This window comes from Passer domesticus, chromosome 1 (genome assembly GCF_036417665.1).
Source record: "Passer domesticus isolate bPasDom1 chromosome 1, bPasDom1.hap1, whole genome shotgun sequence".
In the NCBI taxonomy this organism is placed as follows: Eukaryota; Metazoa; Chordata; class Aves; order Passeriformes; family Passeridae; genus Passer; species Passer domesticus.
In genome coordinates this window covers 35944154-35962929 of record NC_087474.1, presented here as the reverse complement: position 1 = coordinate 35962929, position 18776 = coordinate 35944154, and the positions used below count along the sequence as shown (strand labels likewise).

Below are 18776 nucleotides of genomic sequence, written 5' to 3'. Positions count from 1 at the left end.
ATGCTCCTTTTTTTCTGTGTATTAACCATTCACTTAATCTCCTTACTACATCAGTGTGTAGCTGTTACAATTGGAGAATAAATTTTACAAATTTTTGTTGCATATATTTATCAGTGTTTCAAAAGGTTTCCTTAGAAGTCATGCTTGCTCATTCTTGTCACAGCCATACATTATTTATGAAATGTGTGTATAATGATAGATTATTTATACTCTGATATTTATGGCACATCCTGATCTGAAAGTGTGTATGAAATTGTTCAAGAAACAGCACAAACTGTAGCACGTAATATGAAAACCTATTATTAAAAATGGATGGCAAACAAGACTTAAAATGTTGTTTTTTTTAAAAAAACACATATTTTCTCCTATTGTCTTTCAAATAAAAATCTAAGGTTCACCATTCATAATTTATTACATATATTTTTGGCTGCACATAGGCATAGGAGCTTTTTAAATATTTTAGTCTGAACAGTAAGCTATTGCTGAACTATAGCATCCTATAGATACTTTTCCTTCCTCCAAGGGTTTAAATGTTAAGATTTAAATAAGTATGAACTTCTGGAATTTATCCCCATGAAAAAATTATTTACTTTACAATTCAGAAGATAATTTACTTGCTAAGATTACAGAAGACCTTGCTTTTATATGTTTCAAAGTGTATTTTTGGTGAAATCTTAAAGAATATTTTAAGATAAAGTGCCACCACTCCCGTGATTTACACACAAACAGTTAAGGAGTGAGCCTGGAAAAACTCATAGAGCACAAAAAAAGAGAAGAGACTAAGCCCTGGCCCATGATACGTTGGAAGTCAGCAGGGTTGTGTATACTTCTTTATCAGCCAGTAAAAAATTAAATTCTTCCTAAATAAGAGTAGTAGATGTGATAACTGAACAACAGCTGGAATGAGAGCCAGCTGTGCAGCTGGAAAGGATGACGGCCATAGAGATTTGTGATCATGCTCTTCACTGCCCATGTACACCCAGTCTCTATGGGAAAGCAAAAATGGCATTATAAGAATGTGAAAATACACTGAATGGTATGAAACAGATGTAAAAAAAACCAAAAAGACCCAAACCAAATCAAAACAAGAGACTTCCAGAACTCAAGGAAAGAAAGAAAATGGAAATTCCAGGAACAGGCTTTCCAATGGATCCATGATAGTAGGATTTCTCTACATTAAGTCCCTGAAAAAGTAGTATATATGCATTTTTTGGCTTAAGACTCAGAAGTCTTTAGCAAATAGAATCTCTGGTCTTCCAACTATTAATTTCTCTGGTCTGTCCCATCTATGCATCACTCTAACTCCTAGAAAGTGGGTGTGGAGAATTCACACAGAGAAAGGGAGTGTAAGTACTCTAACTTTAAAATGACAAAGTACCTAGAAGAAAAAAAAGAAAATAAAATAAAAGAAGAATCCTTTATAATTTGTTTCTTATTGTGATTTTCAAAAAAATTGCATTGCATTAATAAAGAATGGATAACTCCAATTGAAAAAAAAATGTACAAGAAAACAAAAAAAGAGAGTATTTGAGGTACAAAATGATAAGGAGTAATAGCAACATTATATATTAACTTTGAAAAAAGCATGGAAAGAAACCCTTTTCTACAACATAATTCTGTTTCAATTAATTTGACAATGATACCTAGAGAATATGAAACTGCACAGATATTATAAATCTTCTCAAAACAAAACTGGCATCATAACTCAGAAACCCAAAGTTTCGATTAAGCTGGAGTTAAACAAACAATATTATAGTGTCAATATTGTTCTGTGGGTGACATATCACAGCAGCAGCTGGAACTTAGCACGACCCTACTGCTCTGCCAAACAGGGGTGGGACTCTCATGGAATTGGCCACTCACCCCAAAGGAGGTTTAGGTGGGACCAGAGTAAAAATAATTTTCTTTTTTAAGTTTAATTTATATCTTTTTTTTAAAAAATATATTAATTTAGAGCAGTAAGCAAAGATAAAATAATAACAGTGTTAATGGATTTGGAAAATGAATAATTTCTTCATAATTAAGGAGTGATAGCCAATATTTGCAGATCATTGCATATCTTCAAGATGTTTTAAAAGCATTAAATATTATTCAGAGCTCCCTTGCAAGTTAAATGTACATGAAGTCTCATTTCAAGGATGGAAGAAAATTGATTTAGGGAATTTTGTTATTTACTCAGCCTTGTAGCTGCCTCAAGAGCCAGAATGAAGGTATAACTTAAATAATCAAAAATGCCACCTTTCTACTCAACTCTAGAACTATCAGATATCTTAATTTCCCCTCAGATTTGCCTTCATATCACACTCCGTCTTCTTACTTGGAAAGAATTTAATTTCCTATATTTTTGTGCAGTACACTCCCATGGACTTACTTCTGAAGGAGCAAGATAGAAAGAATGACTATGGGAAATCCAGAAATAGTGGGCAAAGCCTTTGCTGAGGGACAGCACCAATGAATGCAACATGTGCATTTATAACACAAAAATAAAAAAAAACTGCAGAAATGCAGTCTACTCTGCATATTAGTGTAATCTCACTGGATCTGGATGTTGTTATAGGTTGTCATGCACACTGTCAATGATGCTTTCTGCCATTCCAGACCAGGAATGAACCAGGTCTCCATGCCCACTCTACCTGTCCCACAGATTGCATAGAATTAGCAGTGCAGTGAGTCCAGCAAACGTGAAACACGCTACAGATACCATACAGGGACCACACATACAGGTTTTATCTAAATTAAAGGATATATAGGAGACCTATTCTTAGAATCATAGAATGATTAGGGTTCAAAAGGACCTTAAAGTTCCAACCCCACTGCTATGAGCTATTCAGACCACACCCCATTTTTAATGCAAACTTCTTAACAAGAGGCAGTGATGTATGTTAGTTTGAGTTAAAGTAATAATAATGTTACAAAGTACAGACATCAAGAATTTCCTATAAACCTACTGCCTGTGTATTTTCCCATTATGCAGTGAAACACTTCGCACCACTGCAAGCAGTATCAAGAGAGAGTAGGACAACATTCCCATGGAAAATATTCTGTCTGTGTATGATCTGATCTGTGGAGTGGCATTTTCAGCCCTCTTTCCTTTTTCAAGTCTGGGCTTGCAAGTTCCTGAGGAGCAGTGAAGGAGAGCATGCAGTGGCAAGCAGCCAGTATTTCCAGCCTGAGAGAGCTTACTCTGAAAAGGCTTATGGTTTGGTGGGTGCACAGAGCTGCCTCTGTTTACCGGGAAACAGGATTTTTCCCCGATTATGACTATGACAGGCATTGTTACAGGACTGCTCTGTTCCACAGTAATCTCCCAAAGGCTTATGGGATTATGAACTAACATGAGGTAAGTGGCAAACAACAACCCAGTTGCTCCTGACCCACCTATGCTTCCTTTTCACCTAGAGTGGGCAGCTTCCCACGTTCATCTGTTTCTACATCTACTCTATTTACCTCTGCATTGAAAGCCAAGACTTATACAGGGGTTTTAATTTGCAATTTAATTTCATTAAAAATAGAATTAAGTTCAGACCTAGAGTAAAGTCAGAGCAACCCTGTGAAATACCATTCCCAGTTTTAATTTGGCACACAGCTTTCAATACATTGCTCTGCAGATGTAACCTACCTTATTGATGATAAATATGGTCAGTAGACCTAAGTTCAAATATCAATACTAACTTGGTTTGTCAGAAAGAAATTTTATCTCTGAACTGGTTTTCAATTCAATCACTGCAGCAATTAGAACTTGCTGTAATATATATATATATATAAAATTAATTTATTGAAAATAATCAATATTCTTCAATGATTGAACTTCATAACTGTGGCCTTTATGGCCATTTAAAGACAATGAAAAAAGACCATTAGTGGTCCCTTTTGCCTTGTCAAATTTCAGGCATTTATTCTATACTTCTGTTCTCTAATCAATGGAGAGAAGGACACTTTTCAGATGGTGAAAACACCATCTGGACCCGCCTGTCCCCTTCCTGTGTCTGGCAATCCATTTAGTAAGTGTGTTCCTAATAAAGACACTGAAACATTTGGTCCTCCAGAAGTTTCACATTTTAGTTTAAAATTGACTTCATTCCTTAGATTTATCTGAAAATTACATTTCCAAGAATGAAGTCACTTATAAAAAATAATGCACTGCAAGTTATATATAACATGCTAACTCATCAGATATGGATGATTTTTCATAAAATAATTTTGTATCTGTATTTCGAGATCTGTCAGGGGGACTTGTTCCTTATTACCCCATTTCTATACATGAAAATATGAATGCAGGCCAAAGTAACCAAATAAGAGAGTTATTTTTCATTGTTAATGATAAAGCTCTGGCATTTTATAATCATTGATTCTGAACAAATATTTAAAAGTATTTCTGTTCTGCTGATTTTTGTGTTATAAATGTATAACTTCATAACTCATCCTAACAGTGGATAAAACTATTTTGAAATACTTAATGGCATAAAATGTTATAAATCTATGGTTCAGCTTATATGGAAACTACTCTGATATAATCTTTACCATTGCATGGAACAACAGAGAACGTAGTAGGTACATGATGTTCAGACACTGCATGACAGACAATGCTTCTATTTTAGAAAGAAATTGTTTTCATGGGGAAAACCACAAAAGACTGCATGAAAGATTTGGAGTATCGTGCAATGTGTGATTCATTGGCAATTACATTAGTGATTCTTTCAGTATTTAAAAAAACCCAAACAAACAGCAACCAGATTTTGATTCTAATAATAAAACCAGCTAAGTTCATACTCCTCCAGTACATTTTTAGGCAAAACCAAAACTGTATTCAGCAATATTAAAGATATTAAATAACTGAAATAATGGTTTAATTATCAGAAAATATGTGCATATTAGGACTGCTACCAATATCACACATATCTAAAAAAATATTCTTCACATCCAGATGGGTTAAATTTATAGCTATAAATTTGGGTCTTTTCTTAAGTGTCAGAACTATCTCCAGCTGCTTCATTTTGTGTGATATGATTTATCTGAAACAGTGTAAAAAAAAGAATGTTGTTAGAAAACTCATTTAAGTGTCATTTATTTCTAAATTGCTTCAGGCAAATAAATTATTCCACTTAGGCAGTAATTTCTATTGATGAAATTAGTTCAAGTCCATCTGCATGGAAAAAAATGCAAGACAAGAAATTAGGTGGCTCTGCTTTTGACCACTCTTTCACTTTCTGCATTAGTTCTCTTAAGAGGTGTGTTTCTCAGGGTGTTATGCAAGATCCTTCCATAAAAGCAGAAAAAGGCAACTCTCAAACATAATTGGTTTCACTATTTCCAGATATGAGAGATTTGAGAGGAGCTATTACAAGATTCTTCTAACTTTTATGCAGTTATGAAGGGGAGTTATACAGTCTATTTTAGACCTCTAATTAGAGTGCATCCAAGAAGCACTAAAGATCAGGAATGCAAGATTCCCTCTGCAGACAAAAGACAGAAAAGCACTTTCCTGTACTCCATTCTGCAAATAACTTGGACCAGTTCAGCAAAGAAAAATAGTGCCACATTCAGCATACCTTTCAGAGGTATTCAGTGCTAAAAAAAAACTCCTGTCTAAAATAGCAAGAAGGACAAATGGCATATATGACTATCTTCTGAGCATTTCGATTGATTTATTTTCTCCCTCACAGCAACAGACTCAGAATTAATGTATCACATTTATTTTAGGTTACTGAAGCCAAAAAAGCCTTAAATTGGAAAGCTTCAATACAGAATCAGTTAGGTGTCTATTTCAGAGTGTTCTAAAGGGTGATATTTGAACTGCAATGGATTGCCCATGCTTGCTGAATCTCTCAAGGAAGTTTTAATGTACTGCTGCTTTTTGTAATAAAGCAAACAAGACTGAAGTGACTGTGTTTGCCATACACCTCAGTTTCTTCTCCTCTCTTCTCAACACTAAATCCCCTGCCTATTTTCTGCAACATTTATCAGGGAAGAAGAGTTACAATAAGTTTTATGAAACAGCCAGGAGAAAAATTACTCGTACCCCAATTTCACAAAATTTCAGTGTCAGCTTGACTGTACTGGATTACAGAATATTCATATAGCAGCTCAACTGAAAGGGTAAACAAGGATTCTTTGACACACAGAATTATTTTTTACCCCTTTCATATATTTGCAACAGCTGAAGGGATTTTTTTCTGATATTTTAGCAAATATTAAATGTTAGAATTTCATCACTTTGTGAAATTAGGAAACAAAAACTATTAATTAAAAACAAAGAGAAAAGGATTATCCAAAGAAATTTTCCAGATGTCCATTTGAATTTGTACCATTTTCACTGCATACTAAAGGTGACCAGTCCAGGGCTAGGGTCTAAATGTTTTAATTTCTTATCACTGATTTTATATTTCAGTTATGGAGAAGAACTTGGGTTTGTGCTGTTGTTCTCACGAAACATTTTGGAACCTGTGTATTATCTATGGAAATAAAACCTCCCAGTTAACCTTTTACAGTTAACCTGGTGAACAAGGAAGCCACTAAATGTCCCCACACTTCAAGGACAACTCTCTTACACTTGGCAAAAGAAATTTTCCAACTGATCTGAGCTGAGTCAAGAACTATCTTGGGAGAAAGTCAGGTTGGGCCACTGGTATCCAGCTGGAATTGAAGGAATCGGGAAAGATACTACATTGAAGAAACAGCTAAGTGCAATTGGTTGAAGTGCCAGGAGGTTCTGGTCTTGATGGTTTGGAAAGCAGGAAAACACAGCATGACACCTTAGAGTATTTATAGTAGTTCTGTTTTTACATTCAGTAGATTGAAAATAAATTCGGCTGTCTCTCAGAAAATGTGGTTAATACAAGTAAAAGCCACTATGTTTTTGATGCTTCCCAAAATGTGGTAGAAAACAATATTGCAGTCCTGAAGTTCTGAAATAAAAATATATCAGTGTGATAAAATGTATAAATTTATTATTGCCACATTTTCACTGATGTAAGTTTGTTTGAGTCCCTCTTTTATTTTTAGGCTTTTTTTCTTTTTAAACATTTATGCAATTTGCTTTCTGACTTTGGTCTGAAAGCTACGTGAAAGTTGTGTCATTATAACAACTTTTTGGAAAATAGAGTACATTTTTAGAGGAATATTTTTTTTCTCCTGGACATTTAAAACCACATTTATATGAAAAATTTTTGTCTTGCTGACTGAGCGTTAATGTTCTGAAAGATATGCATTGCAAGTAAAGATAGAGTTGCTCTTTATAGACGTGCTGTTTCATCATAGTGTAGGCTGCTACAAATATCCTGTCATGAAAAATCCTCTTCATTTCTTCAAAGTCTATGATTGAGACCATTATAAGATTAGAAAAAGCGAGATATTTTCTGTTTCTAATGCAAGATGAGTTTCTGTGGCCTAGATGATCTAGTCGCATGCTTTGTTCCTTCCTGTTTGTCATCAGTGTAGTTTCAGCCAAGTTTAACATTCCAAACTAGTCTGGTCTTGTCTGGATGTGATTTTATAAGTAACTCTGGAAACACAGGGATGGAAATATGCTTCTCACGTGCAACAATCCATTCATATAAAGGAGCTATGCTGGAAGGATTTAAGGGTGTGAAACATGTCCCTTTCATGGCAAGAATAGGATAGATAAGGTGTAAGGGTGGTTTTTAGTGGTGAATATCTTGCATCTGCAACTCTCATAGTAATTTGCACTTCTGAAAATAAGACACAGCCTTCCCTTTCTTTCCTTCTCTATTTCTCTTCTGCTGTAGCCATTATGTTCTCTAACACTATATTTTAACAAGAGAAATACCTAGATGCAACAAGAGACCTTGAAATTATTTTGGTCATCATGACATTTCTTGAGTAACAAAATGTAAAAGGTTACTGAGAATTATTTCTAAAGCTTAAAACTTGATAAAATTTCAGGATTTATCCAAAACTTCAGTTAATTAAAAACTGAAGATTTTTTTTTTTGCTTCAGAAATATGTTTTAGTTTGTTTTCTGTAATTAGACCACATGTTTGATTTTAAGTGCAAGTATAAAATTCATGTAGGAGCTATTGATATTTTAACAAGTGTACAAACATATCCCTCAGTGTGGAGCAGCAGTGTTACCAGAAAGAAATCAAATTTCTGTAGAAAATTTAATTTATTGCCGGCGACTATTTTACTTTCTTGATAATACAGAGAAGAGCTCTTGACTCTTGCCTCATAATCCCAGTAGACAGGCCTGTGACCATTAGACAGTGCTGTAATTTAGACTCTTTCCTGCCAGGTGTCCACACTCTTTATGTAGATGCCAGCTCTGATACTTGATTTGTTATCCAAGGACTTATCTGGAAAAGAGGTTCCCAGAACAAGGGAAGTTTTGGGGCTTCCCTGCAGCAGAACAGCAAGCCCTGAAGTTGGACTGAGCCTGGCTGAAAGACATATCCAAATTTTCATCACCAGCCCCAGAGATATTCTGCATCATGTGGCCCAAGATGGCATTATATTACGTGCCAAAGAAAACACTGGTCTGTCAAAAAGGAAGGATTCAATTTTTTTTGCACAGCCAAACTATTAGAACACTCACTGTATTATTTTGCTGCCACAAACTTTGCTTGCCAAGCCCTGAAAAACCTATCAAGAAGCACCTGCTTTCAAGAGCAAACTATTCTGTTATTACATTTAGTTTATTGTGCAATTCACAGATTCTCCCTGGAAGCCATGAATTAGCCATGATAAATGAACACCAAAACATTCAAGTGCTGTGCAAACTGCTGCAATACACTAAGCATTAAAACAGATGAAATAAAATCACTGTTCTCAGCACAGCAATATGTCAAAATTTAATAGCTAGAAAAATAGCTACTATCAAACTAAGAAACACTGTAACAAGGATTCTTTCTCATTAACTTCACTTCAGAAAAAATTGTTCATTGAATAAATAGCTATGTACATCTTAATTAAATATAAACAATCAATTTTATAGACTGTTGAGCATCAAAAAGGTTAGAAGTCAATGCCTTCATTCTATAATTGTAAAAAATTTCCTTCTTCATTCTTGCTTCTTTTAGAAAGTCATACCATAAAACAGAATATGTAAAGTTGGCAGAAGATGTCTCATAACCTTTAATAGATCACCTAGAAGCATTATTTTCAATGACAGTTCATATAAACTGACATATCAACCATATCAGGCTGGGGAAAAACCTAATAATGTTCTCCCAATTAATTCTAACCTCTTAGCTTTACTTGTAATTATTTCACTCAGCTCCTAAAACTCAGCTTATTAAGATCCATCCATCATGGTGTGGATCACACAGTATTTCTACTGTTGGGCTTTCTGGCCTTTGTCCTCCTTGTGAGAGGATATGAGAGGACCTTGCCTACACTGAACTCATAAAAGGGAAACTTGTCTTAAAATGAAGAATAAAGCTAAACTGCAAAATAATTACTATAATTCCAGATTATTTATTTATTTATTAAACAACTTTTATGTCCCTGAACTTAGTCCGCTGCTTCCCTGGAAGAGACACTCCTCATGCTCATCACTTGAGAGTGCCAGTTGAAATATTTACCTGTACTTCACATCTGATTTACTGATGCATAAACTTATTGGCTGGTTTTATTTCCACCTTTTTCTTTGAGTGATCATACCTATTTATATAAAGTTATTGCTTCAGTAATTTGATATATTCCAGGTGAGATTGATATAACATCAAGTTGTGATTATTTATGTTTAGAAAGCATACCCACAAAAAACCCAGCAGAAATTAGCAGCATTTCAATAATTCACCACAAAAGACACAAACAGAAGGTCTGTAGCTCCCCTGACAGTTCAAGCAATCATTCCCAGGAGACACACATCAGCAGAAAAATTCATAAATGAACCATTTATACCATCTGAAGCATAATTTCTCCTGTAATTAAAGCAGGTTATCACCAGCCTATATGTTTCTCTATTTATAAGCTTATTTGAAATACTAAGTGTTGAAATGTCCAAACAGATAATTGCTTTTCTGAAGACACTGTTGGTGTCAAAGCACATTTCTGATACATAACTGTCTTATTTAATCAGAACAAAAGCAGGCGGGAAAACTGGAATTCAGATAGCTCCAACTGGATGCAGGCAGCAAAGTCTCTGCATTTCTCCAAGAGTTACTGCTCCCACTATCTAATTTGATGATTAGCACCGAGTTGTAATTGGAACCAAAACCCCAAATCCCCATCTGGATACTGCTCACAGCAGTATGAACACAGTTCAACACCTGCCTGTCTTATTTATATAAGAATCATGACTGATGTGTTTAAATGTTGGCAGCAATTTCCACCTGTCCCTCCTGACTGTTGTTGATCACTGCCTCTGCTGCAGGGATCGATCAGCAGCGTGGGCAAGCATTTGGTTCATTCCAGAGCAATGCCTGCTGCTCACTCAGCAAGCCCATCAGTCAATCCATCTCTGCTTCTTCACAGCTGCTCCCTCCTTTTTCCTTTCTTGGCCAAACATCACTGGTGCACTTTACCACCCAGGACTATCTCTTACCTCTAAAAATCAATTGCCACTGCAGTTCATTCTGTAAGAAAACTTAAAAAAAATAATAATCAATTCTGTGTTTAAGGTTGCTTATAATTTGGGGTTTTTAAGGGTTCATGTTAAAGGATAGGAGACTGCTTTTTCAAAATTCAGACATCACTTATGGCTACTCTCTAAAGTTACAAATATTGGTTAATTAATAATTAACTGCAATTGCTAATGAATTTGAAAAAAATTCAGAGGGGAAAATGGCAAGCTTTCACAGGGAATTGAAAATAGTTGTATACAAACCTCCACCCTATCAGAAGAAAATCTGGAAGTAGGTTTTAACCTGTGTGTAAAGGATGAATCCTGTTCTTGGTCCCACACTGCACTGCAGTGTATTTACATGACTGATGTGGGTAGCCAAACCTCCCACCCCTTTCCTTAGGAAAAGTGCTCAGTGCAGTACAATGGAAGAGCCTCACCTACCCAATTCCAGGCAGGAAGTTGCTGGCAACAGATCTCTGGACAGTGCCTTGCTCTAACACTCTCAGGTGCATGCTCTGCAAGGCAGCAGAGTCACTCTCCTGGTGAAGTCTAAACATCTCATTCACATCAGCTAAAAAACCCCAAACAAACCAACAGCTTTGGGTAAATATTCCTGTAAACATACAAAGAGGACAGTCAGGATTTCTGATGCATCCTGGTTCCTGTTTCCAGTGCAGAAGCAACTCTTGAGCATGACTAAGATGATAACTTAGTCATAGCTCTGCTTCAAAGAGGATCATTAAAACCCCAAACACTAATTTACAGTAAGACCTTGAAAGGTCCCCAAAATATAGTGTATAACCACACTATTCTCTCACCTTTCTCCTCCCGTGATGTCACCCAATTATTACAGCACTGAAGCAGACACAACTTACAGCTACATATATTCCTCTATAAATCAGTGATCCTGTTAATTTTCCTTAATCTTGGCAAATGTGTAGCTCAAGACCTTTCATTAATATTTATTAACTATTCTGTTCTACATTGAACTTTTAATTATTTAAATCACTAACATATAATTCTATAACTACAGGTTTTATGAGGTGCATTCTTGTTCCCACTATTCTGGAAGTGAAAAAAATAAAATGGAAAGTCCAAATTCCAAATCTCAAGATCTTTCAACACAATAAAGAAACAATCCAGTTTAATAAATGCAGTGAATATCTTATCTCACAAACATAATTCATACAGTAAAAAGAAATATATGGAATAAAATACCATGTATTTTGATTTCAACCATTAAAAAACCACACAGAACAAAGTAGAGAAAACAGCTTGTCACTAATATACTGTGATTATTATTGACTTGCAAAGGTTTTTGACTCTCCACAGAGTCCTTTTGATTTTCCATAAAGAAGACTGCTTTTTCTGCAAAAAATATTTTCCTCTAAAACAATATAGTTTCTCTATTGTTTTTTACATCACTATAAATTCCTAAACTAAATTGTGAGATATTCCTAACTAAAATGTGAGAAAAGGCAGAACTTTTGCAAAAAACACATTTATCACTTGTCCAGGAGTTATCTGACATTTAGGGGGAGAAAAAAAATCAAGCTATTTGTCCAAGAACAATTTTCTCATTCTAAACATCAAATAAATGACAAAAGGACCAGCCCAGAATTCTCTTTCATGCCTTGGAATAGGATGCCTAGTCACATATCATAACTAGCTATTGAGTGATATGAAAGGCAAAAAGAAAAGGCCACCAAAAAAAGCTGTAACAATGAATTTGAGGTCTATTCAGGTCAGAATGACTCTTTCTTTATTTCTATAAGTTTCAAAAAGAGAAAAAAGCAAAATAATCCTAGACTTCTAGTCATCAGAAATAAGGCCTAAGGAGAAAGTGAATTGAGTGCTGGCACACTGGAAGCTGTTTTCTCTTCAAAAGATCAACAGGGAAGACAACATATTTTTCCATAACACAATTGTCTTCAGCTGTCCCTGAAATGATTGACAGGCAGCATTAAGCTTTAGGGATGCTCAGACGATATTTAATGTCAAGTTCAACGTTGAATGTGCTTGTATTTTAAGAACAACACCTGTTCCATAGTCTTTGAATACTACTATCAGTACCAGAAAACAGAAGGAGCCAGAAGCTCTTGGCAAGATAAAGTCCAAAAGAAGATATTTTTTTACTGTTAAGGAAATCTCTCTCCTCTCTGAGATTTGGGAATGTTGTGTTTGTTTCTTTATCTTGCTGTGCCTCCCCTTCCCCCACACCCTTCCCTTGCCACCTTTTCTTTTTTGCCTTGTTTCTTATTTATTTATTTTTAGATAGAGTGGGCAAGAAACAAAATTACTCTGTGAGCAGGTCGTTCCTTATCTGCTTTTTGCTTTTAACCACTTCAACACAAGGTAAGATGAGCTTACTTTTGATAATGCAAAACTGCTGTAGCAACTGCCTTTGTTAACCTTTTCCAGGCTACAGCATGAGCAATATATGTACCTTGTTTTTCTTTCAAAAATTCATTTCCTCAGACTAGTACTAGGAGTAGTGAATGCTCTGTAAACCCGTATCTTGCCTGATTTATTTTAATATATTCATGTACATCTATTTGTTTACACTCCTACTTGTGCTTGAGGCAGTGTTTTTGTCACATTTCTACTCTTTATTGCCCCGAAAAATACTCTGAGCATCTTTCCTTTACATCCAAAAAGACTTGGGATGCATATAAAATTACTACCTGCACAAGGAAAATAAAAAGTGATAAAATAGAAGTTGAATGTAGTGATAACAATAAGAGAAGGCTGTTTTCAGGATAAACCTATTTACTCATTAAAATGCGTAAACAGAGAAAAAAGTAATATATGTCTGGGAAGGGAATAAAGGGACATTTACAGAAACTCTCCAGTGGGAATCCAGGTAATCATCTATGGTTTAGAAACACTAAAAAATTTCTTCCATTCACACAAAGTACATGTTCATTCAAATATATGTAACTTCAAATATACAGTTTTGATTTGATCACTGCACTGTGTATCAGGTTTCTAGCCAAAAAAAATACAGAAGATAATATTCTTTTGTTAGTCAGGAAAAAAATATCCCTTATATAATGAATATTTTCACTCTTAAATCTCAAATGCTTGCCTTGAATTCAAATACAGGGTTTGTTTCTGAAGTAATGATGTGTGCTATAAGTCCAACTTTCTATTAATACTAATCTAAGATTAGTGTGATTACTGAATTATACAGCCTCTGAATGGATGAACTACAGAATTGTCATCCTGTCTTATTTCTGTCTAGCAAAAAATAAGAGGACATCACCCAAGAATTTGAATACATAAGTTTTTGGGTTTTTTTCCTAGCAGTAACATGGACTCTGAATAAAACAGAGTAATGACCATTTTTTCATGGTTTAAAATGATTGCACTTTAAAAATAATGCCTGAATATATTTTTGTTTGCTTGAATCAGATCCTTAGGACTAGAACTGAAAAATTAAGCAAAATATGGTTTTAAGATGCCTTGAAACCCTTCCAGTTCCATCTTTCAGGTCCAATTTTAGCTCAAGTTAGAATCAGAAGTTACTCTAAGTGCTGAAAGTGAAGAAAACCAGATAAACTGACCTTAAATTATGAAGTTCTACACCCCCAAAACATGTGCCAAAAGAAGAGGAAAAGATTTTCCAGTTAGCTGCCTAATCTAGCCAATTGGTCACTTCCAGCAAAGAGCAACAATACAAAACAGGTTCCAAGATACAATCCCTGGTTTATATTAAAAATCATATTCACCCTTCTTAGTAACAGAGCTACAGTGAGGTGCAGTACTGGTCACATCTTACAGAGAAAAGAAGAGAGGGGCCAAGTCTGTTTTTTTGGGGCTCTGAGACGAGAACAAGCAATATTCTTTCCAGGGTTGGCTGTATATTTTTCCATTGACAAATTATTAATTCACAACACCCTATTATTTACTTGTTCAAGGATATAAGAAAAAGCACTAAACAATTCTGCATTAACATAGGAGCAACAAGAGACATATCTTTGGATATTTCCTTCTGCCCAACTCACCCCATCTCTATGACAAAGAATTTGCCCAGCTTCCTTGCTCTTATTTCTTCAGAAGGACAGTTTGAAAGACCACCAGATTTTCCACTGTCACTGCTTTGAAGCCTCTTTGACTTTGATCAGTGCTCATCATAGTTTGAATCACCCTTCCTTGGTCACAGGGTTTTACAGAATCGCAGAATCAACTCAGTTGGAAGAGACCTCTGAGATCATCAAGTCTAACCTATGACTGGACACCACCATGTTTACACCAAGTGCCAGCGTTTCCTTACACACCTCCAGGGACAGTGAAGAATTTCTTTCTAAAGTCCAACCTATGCCTCCCCTACGACAGCTTGGGACTGTGTCCTCTCATCCTGGCACTGGTTGCCTGGAAGAAGAGACCAATTCCCAGCTGGCTACAGCCTCCTTTCAGGCAGCTGTAGAGAGTGATAAGGTCTCCCCTGAGCCTCCTTTTCTCCAGGCTAAACAACCCCAGCTCCCTCAGCTACTCCTCAGAGGACATTCTCTACGGACCCTTCACCAGCTTCATTATCCTGCTCTGTACCCACTCCAGCACCTTCCTGAATTGAGTGGCCCACAAATGGACCCTGTATTTAAGGTGCAGTCTCACCAGTGCCATGTATGGTCTATGATCACTGTCCTGGTCCTACTGGCCCCACAATTCCTAATGCAGGCCAGGATGCCAGTGGTCTTCTTGGCCACCTGGGCACACACTGGCTCATGTTCAACCAGCTGTCACCCAGCACCCCAAGGGACTTTTCTGCTGGGCAGCTTTCCAGCCACTCTGCTCCCAGTCTGTAATTGGAGCATATTTTGTCTTTGTCAGGTGGACCATTCTGATCTTGGAGTCCAATCGAAAGCTTCCTCCCCCTGGAAACTGAGTTGTTGCTTCTCTACACATGACACTGAGCCTGCAATTCCTGAGAACCCCCAGGCAGCCAAGAAGCACTTTTCTGCTTTTGAAGTTTCTGTGATACTATTAAGCAGCACATTGACTGGTGTAGAGAAGATAGGACTCACCCCGAGACAGAATTTGACAACAAAGTTGCAAAAAGTGTTAGTTCATTGGTTCAACTTAGCAGACATCACCAGTTTGTTTGTGAGACAGAAAAGCAAGTGCTGGGGGTAGCTGGGAAAGAGTGGGGGAGGAATCTGACCCTGCAATCTGGAAAGATCACTGCGTACAAAGGCTTTCAGCTCCGAACCTACTGACAATGATGCAAAAGAGACAACCTGGTTCTACCCACAGTGCCAGCAGAAGTATGCTGACATCACATTTGGTATGCTTAAGTCTGTATGTTCTCATCAGGTGCTTTTCAATCACGCCTCAAGGGTAACTAAAACAATCAGAAAACTGATTCCATTTTATCAGGAAGGAAAGAAACCAAACAGTTATGAAAATTGCCGTTTAGGTGCAAAGATCCTTCTGTTAGTAATTGAGCACGATTTTAATTGGAAAATATATTTGAATGTAGAAGATGTTCAGTAAATGGAGAATTAACAAATTATGACCATTGACACTGAGCAAGAAGGAATTTACTCAGCTTGATCTTCAGGTTAGATGGGTAGTGTAAACTTGTCAACAAGAATGTGAAGTACATACTTAATTTGGAATCTGATGACATATGACAGACAGCAGATAAGCATAGAACTTCAGCTGTCATTTTATAGTATAACCATACACAAAATGTTGTTCTTTTTCAAATACAAATTAATAAGGCCATTTGCTGAATCTCTGTTAACTTTACTCCCTGAGAAAGTCTCAGAAATTTTCAGAAACCACCTCCTTGGTGTGTATTTAATCAATTTAAATAAATAAATAGTGCATGCAGAATATTTATGTACATGTGTTTGCATATATATATATATGAAAACAATAGAACATAATTTTCTACCATGCAACTATCTCTGAATGCTTTGCCTAATCTAAATAGGGTTAAGAAGCAACAATATGCACATTTTCCATTCAAAAGCTTGAAGTGAAATAACTCAGTTCAGACATTCAGTTTCATAATATTTGGTGGTGGGGTTAATGATAGGTTTATATTTGAAATATTTTCACACTTGAAAATGTTATTTTGTTTCAAAAATATAAAAAGCAAAACAAAACTAAAACAACCAAAACCCTTAAACCACACACCACTCATTTGAAATGCTTGTGTTTGTTTTCCACATATTTAATAAACACATTGTTAACAGAGAGGGCAAAAAGTCTTTGGATGACTTGGTGTTTACATTTTGGATGGAGAGGAAAACATTGTGAGAAACCATTAATTTAAATTGTCAGAAACACAAAAGATATTTTTGAGTAGGAAGAACGTGTCGGCATAAAAACACATAGGCAGAACCAAGAGCTCTGCCATGGAAATCCAGAGAAGCAAACCTTCAATGCTGCTCTTCCACATGTGTAACACAGGTAATGGGAAATTTGTAGGAGACTTCTGCAATCTTCTGCACAGCTAATAGTAACGCCAAATATGTGCTTTCTTTAGCACATATTATTGGTTTTATATGTAAAGAATACTGATGTCTAACATACTGAAAAAAAATAAATCTACTGGGAAAATTCTGAGCAGCTGAAGCACCTGCCAAGAACTTTCTTTATATATTTTTTGAGATATGCAGTATTTCATAGTGCAATTTATAACTGTTAATTAAACATAAGTCACTGTACTAGTACAGTTCTGTCAATGAAATTTTGAAAATTCCGTGCAAAGCAAAGCATATTTTCTAATATTATCTGGAATCCCTTCTTGCACTTTTGCCCGGAATTAGAATTATCCCTCTTTTGGATTAAAGATGCATTGGTGGATTAGTCTATCACTGATGACAACATAATATATCCTTTCCAGAGGCTTAAACTGAAAAGACGTCTGTTAACTACAGACTGTATTAAAACAACAGGGGAAAAAAAAAAGGAAACAAGAAAAAAAAGGCATTGGACATGAGACTGTATTTTATCATTTAAATATCAGCATGTGGGAAGTCAAAGTTTGTGAAACATAACCTCAGGTTCAGTGCCATGTATCAATCTTACTCTTTCCACAGACTGTATCACCTGTAAAACTAGTAAGGCATGGGACTGATTCCTGCAAGGATTAGCCATGAGTACTACTTCTAGCTTTAGCCACCTGAGCAAGCTCAGGAATACCAGCCACACAGGCAACTTAAATGAAAAATAAATTGGTTTTAATTTTTCTACCTGATGGTCAGATATGTACACATATTTTGAAAAATTTTGCTTCTTTATTTGAATATTTTTTTGGCCAGTTAAAGAATACTTAAATTTAGCATTTCCAAAGCAACAAAGCAGATGAGCTGCTTCTGAACTGAACTAATTTCTATTTCTGAAACTTTGTTTCAGATGACATGAAGTTGATTCACCACTTTAACATTCTAAAGGAGATGTTATATTATTCTGTATTTTAAGAGACATGCCAGCAGTTTCCCATGGAACAGTATCTTCCTTCAAAGTTTTTCTAGGTGTAAAACCATATAGTACATAAAACATCTTTCCATGTGAACATCCTGAAATATTTCACATACCAGTAATCGTACAATGACAACTTCTAGAACACACCTGTTTAATATTTAAGTCAGATTCTGGAAAACTAACTAAAAAGAAATATTGCAATTACTCTAATAAATAGATAATGTGCTGTACTTTCTGGTGAACTTAAACACCTAATTACATTCTTTTTCAATTATATGCCAGGAAAAAGTAGATGAGTTGTTAGCATTCAATTTCAATGTAAGATGCTGGGGTCTGTTTTTTGTTTAAGAAAAGGTCAGTCCTTCACTTTGTGAAAGTCAGTAAAATCATTGGCTAAAAAAAAGTAGCTCAATATGGGTGTAGAATCCATCTAAGAAATGAGCTTTCTACAACACTCGCCTGTTTGTGGCACTGAGAAGGTGGGAATTAGACATTTTTCTGGTGTTTTATTTAACTAATGTTGCTTGCTAAATTGAATCTTCGAAGAACAGTGTAGAATATGTGAAGTGTTTGTGTGTAAGCTCACAGGCTCTGTGCTCCATCCTTTAAAAGGAAACCATTGTGAAAGGGGAGGGTCCTGAGCACAAAGAAGGGAAGTGCTGCTTTTCTGGCAAATGGCAGTAGCAGCAACAAAACTCTAATAAGAGCCACATGCTTCAATACGCAGTAAATAATACCCATACACAGAAATAAAAGGTTGGAGGATGGTGGGAAAGGACTTTGAGTTCTGCAGTCAAAGAAATTTAAAGGT

At 35.8% G+C, this 18776-nt stretch overlaps 1 protein-coding gene and 1 long non-coding RNA gene across 2 annotated transcripts in view; both read right to left on the bottom strand.

Moving 5' to 3' along the window:
* KCNH8 (potassium voltage-gated channel subfamily H member 8) overlaps nt 1-18776 on the bottom strand; it is a 178302-nt gene that overhangs the window by 157915 nt on the left and 1611 nt on the right. The window lies entirely within an intron of this gene.
* Nucleotides 9413-15371, bottom strand: LOC135297043 (uncharacterized). Its single transcript, XR_010359063.1, has 3 exons — nt 14533-15371; nt 10967-11138; nt 9413-10546 (listed from the first exon to the last, which is right to left on the bottom strand). It is a non-coding gene; the product is annotated as an uncharacterized LOC135297043 (long non-coding RNA).